The sequence below is a fragment of the Harpia harpyja genome, chromosome 8 (genome assembly GCF_026419915.1).
Source record: "Harpia harpyja isolate bHarHar1 chromosome 8, bHarHar1 primary haplotype, whole genome shotgun sequence".
Taxonomy (NCBI): domain Eukaryota; kingdom Metazoa; phylum Chordata; class Aves; order Accipitriformes; family Accipitridae; genus Harpia; species Harpia harpyja.
Window position 1 is genome coordinate 42803727 of NC_068947.1, and position 15902 is coordinate 42819628.

At 39.5% G+C, this 15902-nt stretch overlaps 1 long non-coding RNA gene across 1 annotated transcript in view; it reads left to right on the forward strand.

Annotated features, from left to right (window-relative positions):
- Window positions 1-15902, forward strand: part of LOC128144933 (uncharacterized) — a 95787-nt gene that overhangs the window by 65347 nt on the left and 14538 nt on the right. Inside the window, exon 2 of the long non-coding RNA XR_008236268.1 lies at window positions 2125-2241. This is a non-coding gene — a long non-coding RNA (uncharacterized LOC128144933). The remainder of the gene's footprint in view (window positions 1-2124; window positions 2242-15902) is intronic.

The following is a 15902-nucleotide window of genomic DNA, read 5'->3' on the forward strand; positions in this document are numbered from 1 at the left end:
AAGGTCGGGTGAATGAATAGCTCTTTGGAGCAGAAGCTGGGTTTGAGAAACAGGATAAAGCATGCTACAAAGCCAGGGCAAGGTGAGCATCCCAGGTGGGATTTGGCATCAGCCTGGAGGCTGGTGCTGCACTGTTTCACTGTTCCAGGCAATGCATGGTTGGTTGCACAAAGGAAAGAAGTCCAGCCAAATGATTCCGCTCTCGGTATAGAGGCCTTCTGAGTCAAAGGTCTGAGAGACTTTTATTTCATCTGAAAGGGAAGAACTCAAAGCAGGAACAACATGGCTTCATCTTCTGATTACTGTAGTTGTTTGCAGATCCTAAAAACCAAGTGAACATTTTCTACCCAGACTGAGCATCCTCAGGGTAAGGGACTGACTGACTCAGCCATATATCAACTCGCAGTGTGTATATCCCTGCAATACAAGTCAGCAGGCATTTGTTTTCTGTGCCATAAAAGACCAAGCAAACATATCATTATTATTACTGTTATTTTTATTGTTTTGTATTTTAGGCTTGTATTGGGGGACTGTGAATATTATTTTTTTTTAAAGAAGGAACTGGCAAAGAAGATTAAGTGATCTAATAATTTGTAATAATGAGTACTGCATTTGTGAGTACTGCAGAGTGTTATATTCTGGCTTTTGGGACCACGCATGCATTTTATAGGGGACTAAATAAATAATCATTTGTGACTTCAAAATGTAACAGTCTTCAGAAGGGAAGGGGAGAGAAATGAATGTTGATTCAGAAGGGAACTACCGTTCCAGTTTGCCATAATTTTAACAAGAAGAGATCTGTTGAGTACTTACAGGAGAACAATGTGTAGTTAATACTTCAAGTTAAGTACTGGCTTGATTTTTTTCCTCTTTATTCTTGGATCCAATTATGAGTAATCTACAGAAATAATGAGAAATTATTGAAAGTTTTCCAACTTTCAGACCTTTTTTAAGGTAATGAGAGGGAGCTTTAGATTTTAATACCTTTATATCTTGCTTCACTTTTCAAAACTGGATGAACTTCCCTATGCAGTTCACCTCTGAACTATCACTGTAAAATCTGATCTATTACTACAATTTATGGCCAACTGGATATTGATTTACTCACACCAAATGATAACATATGCTAAGAGCAGTCCCATAGGATCAGTGGAAATACTTGGGCACTAAAATGCAACTTAGATCTTCAAAGTCTGGCCTTACAACAATAAAATGGGTTAATTTGAAAAGCTTTCCAGAGTTTGAGAATTACTGATATTCCCCATTTTGAGGAAAACCAGGTTGAATTATGAAAATATGGTTGGAACTTTTGTTGGATATGAGAGCTTGCTATTTGCTTTGGATGTGAAAAGGGATTGTAAGTGTTTTACTTCCCTTACTGAGAAGCAGTAATTCACATGTATAGTCAGTGATACTGCTTACAAAAGGGAGTTGAATCCTCTTCTGGATTTTAATAATTATAGGTCATATTGTGCCCCTGGCTGTAAAACAGATCTTCTCACTTCAGGAGGTACACTGCTGACCACTGGTATGAAATTCAGCTTCCAGCTGGTGTAGTAAGCTGCGTAAGGAGTGAATGCAATTATAAAAGTTTTCTGAAGGATTTTTGTGGCTTTTTCTAGGCACAGAAAACCCAACCTGTCATGCAGGAAATTTCTGGACTTCCAGGATGAATCCCAGTCTAGATTCTTTGGTGCCAAAATTGCTCCTAAGATAGCCAGAAAATCATAAATAGGATTTATTACTTCCTATAGCCTAGGAAAGAGAAGTCTCAGGTGCAAAAGTGCCCAGACCATGGACGTTGGCATGGGAAAGTCAGTTACCAGTGTTGCAGCCCCACTGCCTTGCCTGTGGAGGAGTTCTGGAGTGGTGTACCCTGACTGCACAGGGAACGGACTGCAGGATAACGCCTGGGGCTGCACCACCCTTCAACCACATTTTACCTTCCAGGGCAAAAACGTCTGGATATCTGAGCTGGGGGAGAATGGGTGCATCCTGCAAAGGATCCTCTCATATGAAGAATAAAGAATGAGGAGTGCAAGGTGCACTCAGAGTACACCTGTCCTGCATTTGAGACCTAGACAAAGTTGCTGTAGTTGACATTCTCTGTCTGAACACTTCCAGGCTGAGTGCTCTGAAGCATGCGTGCTGTCAGCCTGCTCTAGAGATGAAAGCCACCTGCAGAGTGGACATGGGCCAGTCTGCATTACTTGGCCAGGGATCCGTGGACTGCTGTCTGAGGTGGGTACTTTTAGCAGTGTGGATGCAGCCTTTGGCACTTCCACTGATGCTAGATTTCAAGCGTCTGGAAAGCGTGCTAGCAAAGGTTCTTATTAGCACCATGGAAAACTACTCCAGTTTGGAGAAAAACTATTAACGATTGAGCAGATGCAAGGAGTTTCTACCACTGGTGGCTTTGTGTGTTTTATATTTAGTTGTTTAGCTAGTGCCGCGTTGTAGGGTTGATCTGTATTTTAAGAGGACATTGGCATTTTGTGGTTAAAGATTAGTTCACTGCATGGTTGCACTTGCACATGTCCTTCCCTCTTCAGAATTCCTTGTGGGATGTTTATTTCCCAATTCTGAAGTGTTATGTCACCTTTTAAGAGAGAAGTGTTAGGCAGGAAATGGTGGATACAGCCTCCAGGTGATGCATTTATCATTTTAGGGTATAGAGAGTGAGGGCAACATTTGCTGAAAGTACCAGATGTAAGCCGTTGAACAAGAAAATAGCAGTGGCACTTCCAGCGGGGTAGGTATACCAGAAATAAGATTTTGTGGCACCCCATACACAGAACTGAGAGTCCTAGTCATTAGCTAATACCAGAGTCCATGGCTCTTTCCAGGTGTCCAAAGCATGAGGGAGTCAGTGGAGATGGATATCACAAAGCAAGAGACAAAGAGCCAAATTCAGTGCTTCTGTACGCTCTAACTCAGAGTAATTTCACTCACGCCAGGGGAAATATTCTTGTCAGTATTATTAATAGCAATATTTGACTCAAACTTTGGAAAGTAAGGTTAGTCTTTGACACAGTAAATATTCAGTTTTCTGTTTACCTTCTTCATGTTAATGTTTTAAAGTTTATGCTGTAGTAAATAATATAATAGTACATTTTTATTAGACACTTTTACATTCAGTTATTAGCTGTTTAGACATTGGTAAATGGGCTGTTCTCAGAGACGCTGATCTTTGGATATCCCTTTTCTCTCCAAATATACATTCCAAACCACAGACCATTTCCCTTCTTTAAATCTTACTTTTTCAGTTTTTGTTGGGGATGGTATGCATCGGTGTTTTATTAATGTTCAGAAGCAGTGTTCTTTATGATTCCTTATGATTCTTTCTCCCTCCCCTCAGAACAAGATACATGAATTAGTGCAAAGTAATATATAAGGAACTTTTTTAGTTGTTTATGTGATCAGTAGAGAGCTAGCACAGAGCCTTCCAGAAACTCTTGGCAGGACCCTGAAATGATCATCACAGATGAGTGGCTGATTGCAGAGCTGAATCAATCGGTGATTACATTACAACATAAGGGCCAGTTTCTGCAACCCCTTATTCATGCAAGCAGTCCTAATGGAGGCAAAGTTAAGAAGGAGAAGAAAGCTGAAATCATCAAATTCCTTTCAAGCATAAAAAAACCATCCTGAGGCGTGAAGGGGTTAATGCCTTGAAGACTGCTTTTTCCCCACATTTTCTATCAGCTGTATACAATGTGAAATGAAGAGAATTAATTTAATAGTTGCTAATGGCTTAAGCAAAAGCAACCTCTATAAAGCCCAGTCCCAAAAAACCTGTAGGTATTGCTGACTCATTCTGCAATTCAGAGAGGATATTTCTTCTAGTAATCTGTTTAACTTTGAAAGACTCGTGAAAAGTTCCTTAACTAGGAGTGGCTTCTACAGATGTATAATTTGTGGCATACCCATCTGAAGCTTTTACTTGAAAAAGCAGTGTATTCTGTTATTATATTTTGAATGCCATAAAAAGTGTAATAGCAATTAGCCCATGTTTCCATCGTTATCCCTAGCCCAGCTTAAACATATGGAAACATGACATGATGTGTTCAAAAGGCAGAGGAATACATGATAAAAATGTAGGCACAAGAAAACATAGTGGGTTGGGTAACATGCCTCCAGCATTGCTTATTCCATGATTCTGAAAAGCATTTAAGAATCTGTGCTTAAACTGTGTATTTAATGAAGCCTGTCCCTATGCAAAGCATTTAAGCTTACGCTCAGCTTGAAAGCTGTGGTCAAGTTGTACTGAAGTGAGGAGAAAAGGTGCATCCAAACTGATCAGCATGAAGCAAATATGGGCTGATGCAAAGCCCACTGATACCTGAGGAGGTGTGTCGGACCCTTACTTAGAGCATTTGCTAAAATGGGGTCATTCATTTGTTCATTCCATAGTGCTCTAATGTACCCCTAACACGGGTGGGGCAGCGGTCAGGTGAATGAAATACAGGGGATGCAGTCTCAGCCCTACATAACCTTAGACTTTGCACAGGGATTGGAAAAAGTTTTTTAAGTACATTCCAGAAGGAGAAGTATCTGTCATTTTCCTCCCTTACTTGGTCCTATAGTATATAAAGTCTTGTTCGTCTCCAGGTTCTCTGCATTCCCGGAGACTGTCTCCAGGCACCCCTAACTGCTGCCACCAATAAGCTCTGCATGCGGTGTTAAGGGAGCAATTTCAAGAGCATCCTTGGGGCCCATGAAGGGTACTGAATAATCAGGAGATGGAAGGAGGCTGTAGGAAGAGCATGATAGTTTAAAATTTCTACTTTTTTTATTGATAGAATATGTATATACAAGTGTGGAAAGATTCAATTTCAGCTGTTAAGGATGTTATTTCAGTTATCCGGCACACGACAGAGTTGCCATGAGTAAAAGGAAGAGTACGGCTCTCAGTCTTTGCAATGCCCGTTCATTTTAGAAACAGGTGAGAAAAGCTTCCTACTAGACACTGGTCCCAGGGTATGAGAGGAGTGTGTGTATTTAGGGATTTGTAAAATAAATGTACCTGAGGCTGCATGTGGTCTCAGTATTGGTCCTGCAAACTCTAAGCTGGAAACATTATAAAGCTTCCAGTCTGCTTTTCAAAGAGGCTTTAAAACAAACGTTTGAATACTGAAGCCTTGTTGCTGAGTATGGGGGGAACAACAGGAGATTCACGGATGCAGGGCAATGGTATAGACGATGTTTCTTGGACCAGAGTACAAGGAGTTAAACAGCAGTGGTACATTTAAAGTAGTTTCACGCTGGAATGTTGCGAATCCTGATGTTTCTCTCAAGGTCTTGCACACAGAGAGAGACAGATATGAGAGGCACAGACTGGTAGAAAGCTATGCAGCCTGGCTAGGGTTTGGCAGCCTCAGGACTGGGTTCACATACTATTTTGCATTTCTGTTCAAGTAAGTTCTCCTAAAGCTTTAGGCATTCCTGAAAAGCTACAGCGAAAGGGACAGTATATTTTCCATAGGCTCCATGACTCTATGGGAGAACTGACTATGCAGCCTGCCTAGTGTGGAGGGAACTCTGTCATGAGTGGGGAGAAAAAGGAGAAAGCTCTGTTGGGAAAATGTCCTAGAAATAGGCTGTTCCTTAGGCTTGTATAATTTTCTGTTATTGGCCAGTAATAGGGGGATGTTCAAGCAAAGGTGACTTGGTGCTGTGTTTGATCAAATGTAGTAATCTTGGCCCAGGAAATTCTTTCAGATGCTAATAAAAATGGAAAACTCTGAAATCATGGCATTTGCAGGATAGTAGGGAGGCTTTGTCTTCCTTCCTGCAATTTACCCTCTTTCACTGCTGAGGCCCAAATGACAATGTGGATAAATGAATGTTATCACAGAACCTGGCTTTACATGCCTTGTGCAATGGTAGGAGGAAAATTAATACAGAAGCAACAATCTGATGAAAACCATGTTTACAATCACGTATCTCTGTGTCTGCGAGACGTTCTTGTTTACTGTATGATTTCATCAGCTCCTACAGCTTGAAACACCACAAGGCACCCTGTGCTCTAACATGCAAAAGCTGATGGATTCTCAGTGTAGGGGGATTGTACAAGACCCTTCCCACCCCCCCAAAAAAACCCAACCCCAAACTTCTCAGGTTTCTGGAGTTCTTGATGTTTATTCTTTGATTTCACCTCTGGGGGAAAAAAAAAAAAGATGTGCAGCTAAAAACTACACTAAAAAGAGAGAGGGGTGGGGGAAAATATGCTCCTAAAATGTTTTGAAGAATAGAAATTACCTGCATTTTGTGAGCTGTGTGCAATAAATTCAGTCTGGGCATTAGTTATCCAAATTACCTCTTCCTTTTATCTAACATAAAAAATGCTGTCACACTCTTAACTAATGTTTCATTTTTGTGTGTAGATGCAATATCGGATACTTAATTAGGCCAATAATTATCCACGCATTAGTGTGAACTTTTTGAAGTATGATGGTAACTTGTTAAATGTATAATTATTACCACTGATAATTAGCAACCTTTTTTTTTATGTGCATCACTGGCCCTGAGAACAAAATAACGTTTGCAATACTCAATGGTGGAATTCAGTGGAATTCACATCTCCTCACACAATCTGAGTTAACATTGAAGACTTGACCTTCCTCAGGTAGAAGTCTCAATGTATTGTAGTCTTGGATACTCAGTTGTACTCTACATTTCTAAGAAGCTGCTATTTTGAATTTCCTGCTAATTTAATGCCTTTCTGTTGTCTTTGCAACAGGAAAATTGCATCCTCTGTGTCATTGTTATGAAAACCTTTAAGTCTCCTTTGACACAACTAATTCTGTGTGCAACCCTTGCTTTTTTTTTTTGCTTTGGAAATTCAAATAGCAAGCATTTGATTCCACAGGTGAAATTCTCTGTGAGGAAGTTTATTTTTAAAGTTCCAAGTCTCATGCGTATTTTCCATTTCACTTTAGAAATTTGAATGACATAATGCTTCGGCAAAGTTGAAGATAAAATGCTCATTCCTGCTAAATGCTTTGGAAGTACTTCTCTAGCCTGACCTATTCTTTTTATTACTGTGCGTGACTGTGTTGCATATAAATTTTTATGTGTGTGTATCCATATATATAGGTAGGTATCCATCTATATATGCTCCCTATATATACAATTTATGCACACACACATTCTTTAATATAACATTAAATACAGAACCATATGTTATACAACATTATGGCTTCACTATTATTCACTCAGAAGTTAAACATTTCAGAAGCTGAGGTACATCTTGTAATCATAACTGCAGTCTATGTATTTTACAGTCTTTAACTGGGTGATCATGCATTACTTCAAATAATGCATCCCTGTGCAGCTTTATCTGTATGCTTAGAAGTTGCAGTATTTTAAAAATAGACATTTCTCCACTCCCTCCTCCAGGAGTTTAACCTTACGTGGTCTGAAGTCAGTGAAAGCATTCTTACTGACTTCCGTGCTGCAGGATGTGGAACTCCACTCCCTAAGCTAGTCCATCCTCTGTGCAAATGTAACTTGCATATGGTATTTCAAACCCCGAATTATCAAACTTTCCCTTCATTGTTTACAGGTATAGTAGCATTTGCATGAGTTTTATTTTGAACCTTTTATTCTTTTTTTAATAAAAGTGATTTGTGAAAAACATTTACTGGGACTACTGATCAATTCCTTTCTGGTACTATGGGAGACTTCTATATGTACTCAGCTTTATACATAGTAAGAGGTCATAGTACAAAAATTTTTAGAGGAATTTTTAGAGAAAGTTTAGGGTTTTGATTTTTTTTTAACATAAACTTTCTGAGAATAATTTTGATTTTAATTTAAAAAAAAAAAAAAAGCACAACTACAAATGGTTCCAAATAAAAATATTTTTATTGGACTACTTCACCTTGGTCCGTAGTAGAAGTTGTAAATGAACCCTTTTACATACACTATTCTCTTCTCTGGGCTTATCTTCCCATTCAGATTGTATTTTCATACTGTCTTCCATTTCATCACAAAAAGAATCTATAGTATACCAAAAAATGTGTATCCAGCTAGAGAGGTCCCAGTCTTTGAAGATGCCTAGATTCGAGAAACAGTTTGGACCCTTAGAAAAACACCAATTATAAATTTTGGCTCACGTTTCACATTTAGATTGCTGATTTGAATGAAATTTAAAGGACTTTAGAGATGGCATCTAGTTATAGTTCTTCCCTAACCAAGTTATAAAGTAGATGAAAAGAAATAAACCAAAAAGAGAATGATCAAGAAGAGCAATTAAAAGCTAGATAGTTCCTTGCTGTATGAGAGTGGCAATAACCTTTTGTGGCCTTGATTTACTGCTTTGTAAATAGGGAATATCATGGCTGTTTCTGATGTTTACACAGCACTTAACAGATAATTAGGATTGCCTACATGCTAAGTATTTCAGCCATACGTGATATTTTAATGGCAATACCCAGACCTGCATATCAAAGCAGTGTAAGACCACAGTTTTTGCATACTTCATCTGGGACAGGACAGGATGTTTTCTTCAATTTCCCATAACTCATTTCCTTTCCTCTGCTTGGAATGTAGGAACTTAGAAGAGCTGGTACCTGGAGCCATAACATAGTGGAGGTTTTGAGTGTAAAGATATTCTCGCATGAGATTGCTTGCTTTCTGTAACAACTGGATATAGATCCTGATGGTCAGTGAATTCAGTCCATTAGGAGGATTGTCAGTAACCCCAGTAAAGACTGGGCTGGGCAAGAAAGTTGTTGAGTCTGCTGCTCCTTTTATCTCCATTTGCATAGATTGTCCAATAAAATGAAAATCATGTTTATAAATATAACAGGGATGAAATACTAAATACTGTATGTAACCAGTGGGCTGTATTTCCCTCTTTTGTTTTTTGCATAAGAGTGATACATAAGGAAGGAGATGGTAGAACCTTCCTTTTAACTCCTTCAGCCTTGCCTGTTCTTTGGCCAGCTGGGTCCTCCAGAAGGCATTGTGCCTTAGGAGATTATTGTCTATGCAAACTTGCCTGGAAGCACATAGCCCTGTCACCATGCTGAGCTAAAGTTAATATATGCTGCCTCTTGGTAAACCTTGCTAATTTGGGTTCAGCACCATGCTAACTTTAATTAAATGGCTTCTAATTCAGAGCTGGCTCATATCTTGGCTCCTCTGCCCATTCATGGGGAGACTGAAATTTGTCTGCCCACAGTGATATGACAAATCCCCACAGTTATCAGTGAAATTCTTTACTGAGTTGGTAAACTTGGCACTGTGACTATAGTGGCCTGACTTATTATAATCAGTGTGAATGTTTTATTAGTATTTGCCATCAGATGTTCAGGGAGTCAGGGAAATGTACATTAAAACACTGCATCCTTTAGTCAAAAGCATAAAGGAAAATATTTTATCTGTTACTTTTTTACCTCCAGAAAGTTGCCCCAACAGCAACAAAACTTTCTGAGTAAATAATGTAAACAACATACGAGAAAAAACAGCCAACAGTGTCATAAAGCTAATCAAGAATATATTTTGATTTGGACTGAAAATGATGTAATCTGCTTTTTTGTTTCTTGCAGTTATAATTTTTTTTCTGTTTTAAAATAATGATGAGAGCAATCAACATCTGCCAAAAGCAAATGATGTGTCAGCTTACAATAAATTCCTTGTCAAGTCTAGGCAAGTGTAAAAATGCTAAATGTAACATTAATTGATCAATTTAACATACCAGAAAAGCTAAATTGCTCCATATGATGAAAATTATCATTTTTGCCATGTTCAGAATATCCTTTTCAAGTGCAACTACTTTTCCACTGATCAATGACCATGCAATGGAGATGAATTTCATATTCATTCTCCATTGTTGCAAATTATTTTAATTACTTCTGCAAAGGGTAATTGGCACAATCAGCAGAGGTTAGCAGATCATCTGGGAACATTTATTTTGCCGATTTATCCATTCTTGAAATGTCAATATTAGAATATTTTATTTTTTGTTACAAATATTACATATATGCAGCTATAGTAAATGTAAGTGTTTTCTAGGAGAACTTGTGACCTCAGGGTTCGTGAGTTAATACCTTTGCTCTGGCTACTAAAGCTAAACTGAATGTTAATGCAACATTTCAAATACTATCATCTGAAGTCTTTTGTAAAAACAATATGTTTGTATTGTAGCACAGGATTGTATTTATGTAATGAGAAAGCATAATGTGCTCAATAAATATTGAAGTTCTTGGCCTCCTGTTGAGCATTTGATATTGAAGCGTACATAGTTATAGACTTTGAAATTGATGCCCCTTTTCATTCTGGGCTGAATTTGCACCTTTGCTACAGTAATTTTACTTTGCATTTCTGCACATAATTATTGTGGACTGATTCAACAGGGGAACAATAGAGACAGATATAGAGAGAGTTCTGCCTGAACAGCAGGCAGTGTTGTATTATTTTAATGAAACTGGAAAGTTTGAGGAACTAAAACAGTAAATATTGCAAAATGCCCAAAACAGGACTTCAGGCATTTGTTTTCTGGTCCTCTGTTACCCTCACAGTATTTGGAACTAAATTTCTGTGAAGTGACTTATAAGTGTAAAAGAGAGCACATTTTGGCCTTTGTGATCTCATCCACAGCAGAGTAAGGAATCCTGAATTAGGCATCCATCACCTGTAGCCTCCAAGCACTTAGGTGCTGATATGGATACCTGAGTAAGGAAATGCAGCAAGGGCGTAAGACAGGCTTATATCTTCCTAACCCTAAACTCAGTATGAGTTCCTCCTTATGTATTAACTCTTCTGAGAACTCTTAATTATCTTTCAAGGCAAACGGACTCAGGAAGGCGACTGGCTCTTTTCATTCTGCACTGAGTCATCATAGTTTTAAGTCATAACTAGCTATAATCTTTTGCTCTGTGAATGTGTGTGTTTTTAATGTTCCTGTTAGTGCTGAAATGCCCTCAAGACATGATTATTTTGCATTGGGATAATGAGCATCTCAAGGAGACATTCACAAGCTGAGCAGATCCTTAGACCCTTGGAAAGTGTCCCAATACAAGCACTTTGATGACATGCTAATTTAGCAACACTCCTAGATTTGGGAGGATGGTGGTGGTCCCCCAGAGGGCATTTCACTTTCCTGGCATCCTCTGAGAGCAGTCTGCGTAGACTGTGCCCACGGGAGAGTCAGACCCTAGGCATAGTCCTACTGAGTCATTGACATGAAGCAAGTACTTTCATACAAGTTAAGACCAGTGCATTTCTCATTAATGAGATTTTGCCCCCTTTGAAGCCAATAGGAGTTCTGCTGTTGTCTTGCAGTGTGGATGGTGTTTAAGCCCCAAATCTGCAATAAGCTAAGTGGTTGAGTTCAGAAAGAAGTATGAGAACTGACTATTCCACAGAAATTAGTGGGCACATGGGAGTAGTCTGGGGTTTTGGGAGGGAGGTTTTCCAAGATACATAGGAAGTTACCCCCATTTCAGCTGAAACTAGCTACTGAATTTCTCCTTTGTGTAATAACAGATCTCTCCCAGTGTCCTTATTATGGTTCATTCAATATAAGAACAATGAAAGTGTACACAGAGGCCCAGCTACTCAGGAACTGTAGATGCATTGACTTCAAGATCTGCTGAAAAATCAAAACAAAAGCATGCACAGAGGGGTCTTCAAACTTGATCTATAATTAACTTAAAAAAAAAATTCTGTGCCAGTTCAAATCCTCATACTATACGATATGATGTAAACTGACATACCACCACTGACGTTGCCAGACTTGCATCAGTCACCAACGTGATTATCTCATGCATTGGGCCACTGGTGCCAGAGATGTAAATTGAAATACCAGACAGTGCAGTTTTTCAGTGTAGTGAAACCAGAGCCTTTATAATTCTCGTCAGCTCACTTTCTTACGACACATCACCTTCTAAAATTTAACTTTGATTTTACTACTTGGCTCAATAAAGGGGCAGAGTGGCCAATGTGGTGATGAAAGATTTTTTTATGAAGTCAGTATCACTTAAGGTTATCAGCAAGTCTCTCTCTCCCATCACTTTAGATATTCAGGTTTCCTACACATATTTCTCTGGGATGTATCTTGTTTAGACATTAACACTCTCAATGGTCTTTTGCAAAATATGTTTCCAATTTCTTTTTCCTAAGCAGCAGAAATGTTGCAATCAACTTTCTATGGAAAATGCTATGGGCTACATTCATTTCAGACGTTGTACCCCAGCAGCTACAGCTGTGATGTGTGTTGTCAGTGAGAGAGTGGGTTGTTCCACTCACTGGTTGGTGGTCTTCGTTTGGTGCTCTGACTCATAAGGAACTTTTGCTATGGTTGTTTTCAAACTGCAGTCCTCCTCTTTCCCTTCTTTTCCCACTACCGTTTCTGTACAGTTGCCTCTTGATTTGCTTCTCTCTGATAATTTTCCTTCTGCAGGAATAACGGGGTTTATATTCCTGACTCATTTTCCCTGAGTTTGCACCACTGTCTTCACTGCCTTTCACTTTGTTGAACTCATTTACATCTCTGTAAGGAGTGGGAGAAAAATAGCACCCTTCAGTGTTCCATTTGCTCCTCTTATTGCACAGGTGTAAATGACAAGATAGGAGACTGTCAGGAATTAGGTCTGGCTCAAGCTAGTCGGGCGTTGAGTTATGCTTGCAATTTGAGGTTGAGAAAACACTGGGAACTGACAATTTTCATGTTGTGCAGTGGTGCAATGGTATGGAATAGCATAAAATCTTACTTTGATCCACATTCACTACTTATTTGTGTGTTGTAGCAAATTCTGAACAAACCGGAATTTAGATGCAAGTTTATAACCCCTGAATTGGGCAATACTGTTTCTGAGATGTCAGGTTTTGCTGCAAACTTTTCATGCTACTCTGTACATACTCTTTTGCTTGTAAACGATTCAGTCTTCTGTAGGTTCGCAGGCATAGGTTAGTGTTGTTGGTACGAGAAAGTTTTCACTTCAGCTGGCCATTCTTCCCTCAATACAAGGGCATTCATTTGCTCACCTACCAGTGATCTATAACCAGTTTCTGAGTTATAGATATAACACCCTGATATATTAAGAGAAGTTGGGAGCCTGTTTACTATGCTGGCTTAGAGGCTGAAGTCACCCAGCAACTGCTTCATGAGCTGAGGTTTGTGTGGCCATGGAGGATTGGGACCTCACAGAGAACATGGACAGCTGAGGACGGCAAGCACCACAACTCTTTCCTGGTAAACCATCCTGCTTGCGTATCAGATCCCTACATGTGGGTATATTTTGAATGCATTAGTTACTTTGAGTTCATCAGTTATTCTGCCCATTTATCCAGGCTCCCATTCACAAATCCAGTGCATCTCAAAGTTTTGGTTTAATACTAGTTTATTAGTAAAGTTATTACACTGAATAACTTACAAACTCTTAGAACTTTGCTGTAACAATTATCTTTAACCATGCACTTCTCAGAATAAGCCTGCACAGTGACGTGAATGACATGCAATATTTTACCCTGGTTTTAAAATAAAATGATCTGCATTCTGTCTTTGGAGCCATATTCAGACCTGGGTCCTATGGAGTTCACAAAATCACAGAATGGTTGAGGTTGGAAGGGACCTCTGGAGGTCATCTTGTCCAACCCCCCTGCTCAGGCAGGACCACCTGCAGCTGGCTGCCCAGGACCATGTCTCCCTTCCAAGGAGGGAGACTCCAGCACCTCTCTGGGCAACCTGTGCCAGCGCTCGGTCAACCTCACAGGAAAAATGTGTTTCCTGATGTTTAGAGGGAACCTCCTGTGGTTTCGTTTGTGCCCATTGCCTCTGGTCTTGTCACTGGGCATCACTGAAAAGAGCCTGGCTCTGTCCTCTTTACATCCTCCGTTCAGGTATTTGTACATATTTATGAGGTGCCTCCGAGTCTTCCCTTCTCTGGGCTGAGCAGTCCCAGCTCTCTCAGCCTTTCCTCATAGGAGAGATGCTCCAGTCTCTTAATCATCTTCATCTTCACTGGACTCTCTCCAGTAGCTCCAAATTCACAGTCACCCATACATTTTTAAGGGTAAAATTTAGCCCTGTGGGTTTTTTGTTTGTTTGTTTGTTTGTTTTAATCATTCTGGCTATTTCAGGAACACTTAAAGTGGAAAAGTAATGAGAAAATAAGAATATCTAATTTACTCTCAATTTCTTTTTTCCTGTTAGATCTGCTTAAGAGGCTGTGGTCTTGATCTAAGTCATCTAAGAAATGAACAAAGGAACAATTTATACGGCAGATTAATGAGTGTGAGGGGCTTTGGTAATATGGCAGTAAGTACCATAGAAATGTTATAAATACCTAAAAATTCAGCACAGAGAGGTATGGGCAAAACTCCAAATGGTCGTCACTATTGTAAGATGGAAAATAAAACCCTTAATGGGCAAAACCTCTGCCTGTTATTGGTAAGAAGCACTAAAAGTAGCCATTCTGAGGAGCACTTGTGGTTGACTAGCACTTGTTATGCTACAGGAGAGGAGCAGTAGTCCTGAGGAAGAGGTTTTTCTTTGTTGTATCAGCAGTTTTAAGTAGAGCGCAGATGCTTTATGCTTCCAGGCTTGGTTACATTAGAAGATGTATTGAGCACAGTACAGAGGATTTTTTTTTAAAAAGTAAGTGATGTGCTAGGAATTAATGGTGTGACTAGTGAAATTTTGCTTCTCTCGCTTGTAGAAACTACAGGCACTTTTCACTTTTGCATGTGTTTCTAATTGAGATAGGTGTAAAGTCAGATATTTTCACAGAAGTCACACAGGCCAGGGTGTACAATAGCAATTAAGTATTGAGTGTGCATATGACTAATTAATTAGTGCCATAAGGAAACATATGTTTTGGCTCCTTCCTGGAGCCAATTACCACATGCCTGTGTTATAAGGCAGAATGAGAAGCGGCCCCATGCTGAAATAGGAGTTCATTACAGAACAACATGACAAAGAAGGAAGCAAGTACATGCTGACCAAGCCAACTAGAACAGAGCCACAACAAAGGAAAAAAACATCAAGGAAACTTCTGCACTGAAAAGAGAGCTCTGGCTGCCTTCAAGGGACAACTCCAGATCATAGGTGCACTTGCACAACTTTTTTTTTAAATTAATGTACAATGCTTGAACATACTGTAGGGCTGAATATGGCCCATGGTTGAAAAAAGCATATAACTTACTTCTAATAACCCCATCCCCATCAAGGCTGGAATGGAGATAGGTTTTGATACTTTCTTTTTTTACTTGGTTTGGGTTCATATTTGTGTATGTACAGTGTCACTTTGATTCACTCCATGCTTCACTCCTGAGCTGTGGTTCCCCTGGTTGTCTTCCCAGCCTCAAAACAGCTCATTCCTCTTGAGCAAAACCAAGGAAATAGTTTGCCTGAGCATCAGTATAAAGATACACAATGGGCTTTTGGCCAGGCTGCTTCTAAAGAGTTGGTAAGGATACAAGTCTAGGCTCACCAGCTGACCCAAGGGCTAGGGTTTGCTCCCTTCTGCACTTCCCAAAGACAGCAGAGACTTCCCTATTCCTCACTTTTAGAAGTTGCAGAGATGGTACCTTCCCCAGTTTTGATTCTGCTGGGATTTCATTATCCTCAGAATATTGTCTCCTTGAAAGGTGCCTCTTCGAATGATGTGAGTAGGCTTTAAAGTACAGTTGCAAAAGTCAGGTACAATTATACGGCTTGGTTATATCTGCCATGTAAATTATTTTTCAAGCAGCGTTAAGAATAGTGTGCTCTCAGTCACTGAGAACGTGGACAGAGTTCAGCTGCAGCTTGGCAACTGAATGTTAGCAGAAACTTTGTAACATATTCATATATTTGCACAAGCAGGGATTACGTCAGTGACAATAGTACAAATTTGTATGTTAAATAGAGGAATGCCTTCTAGCAAAATGACAGAGTGACTGGTAATGCC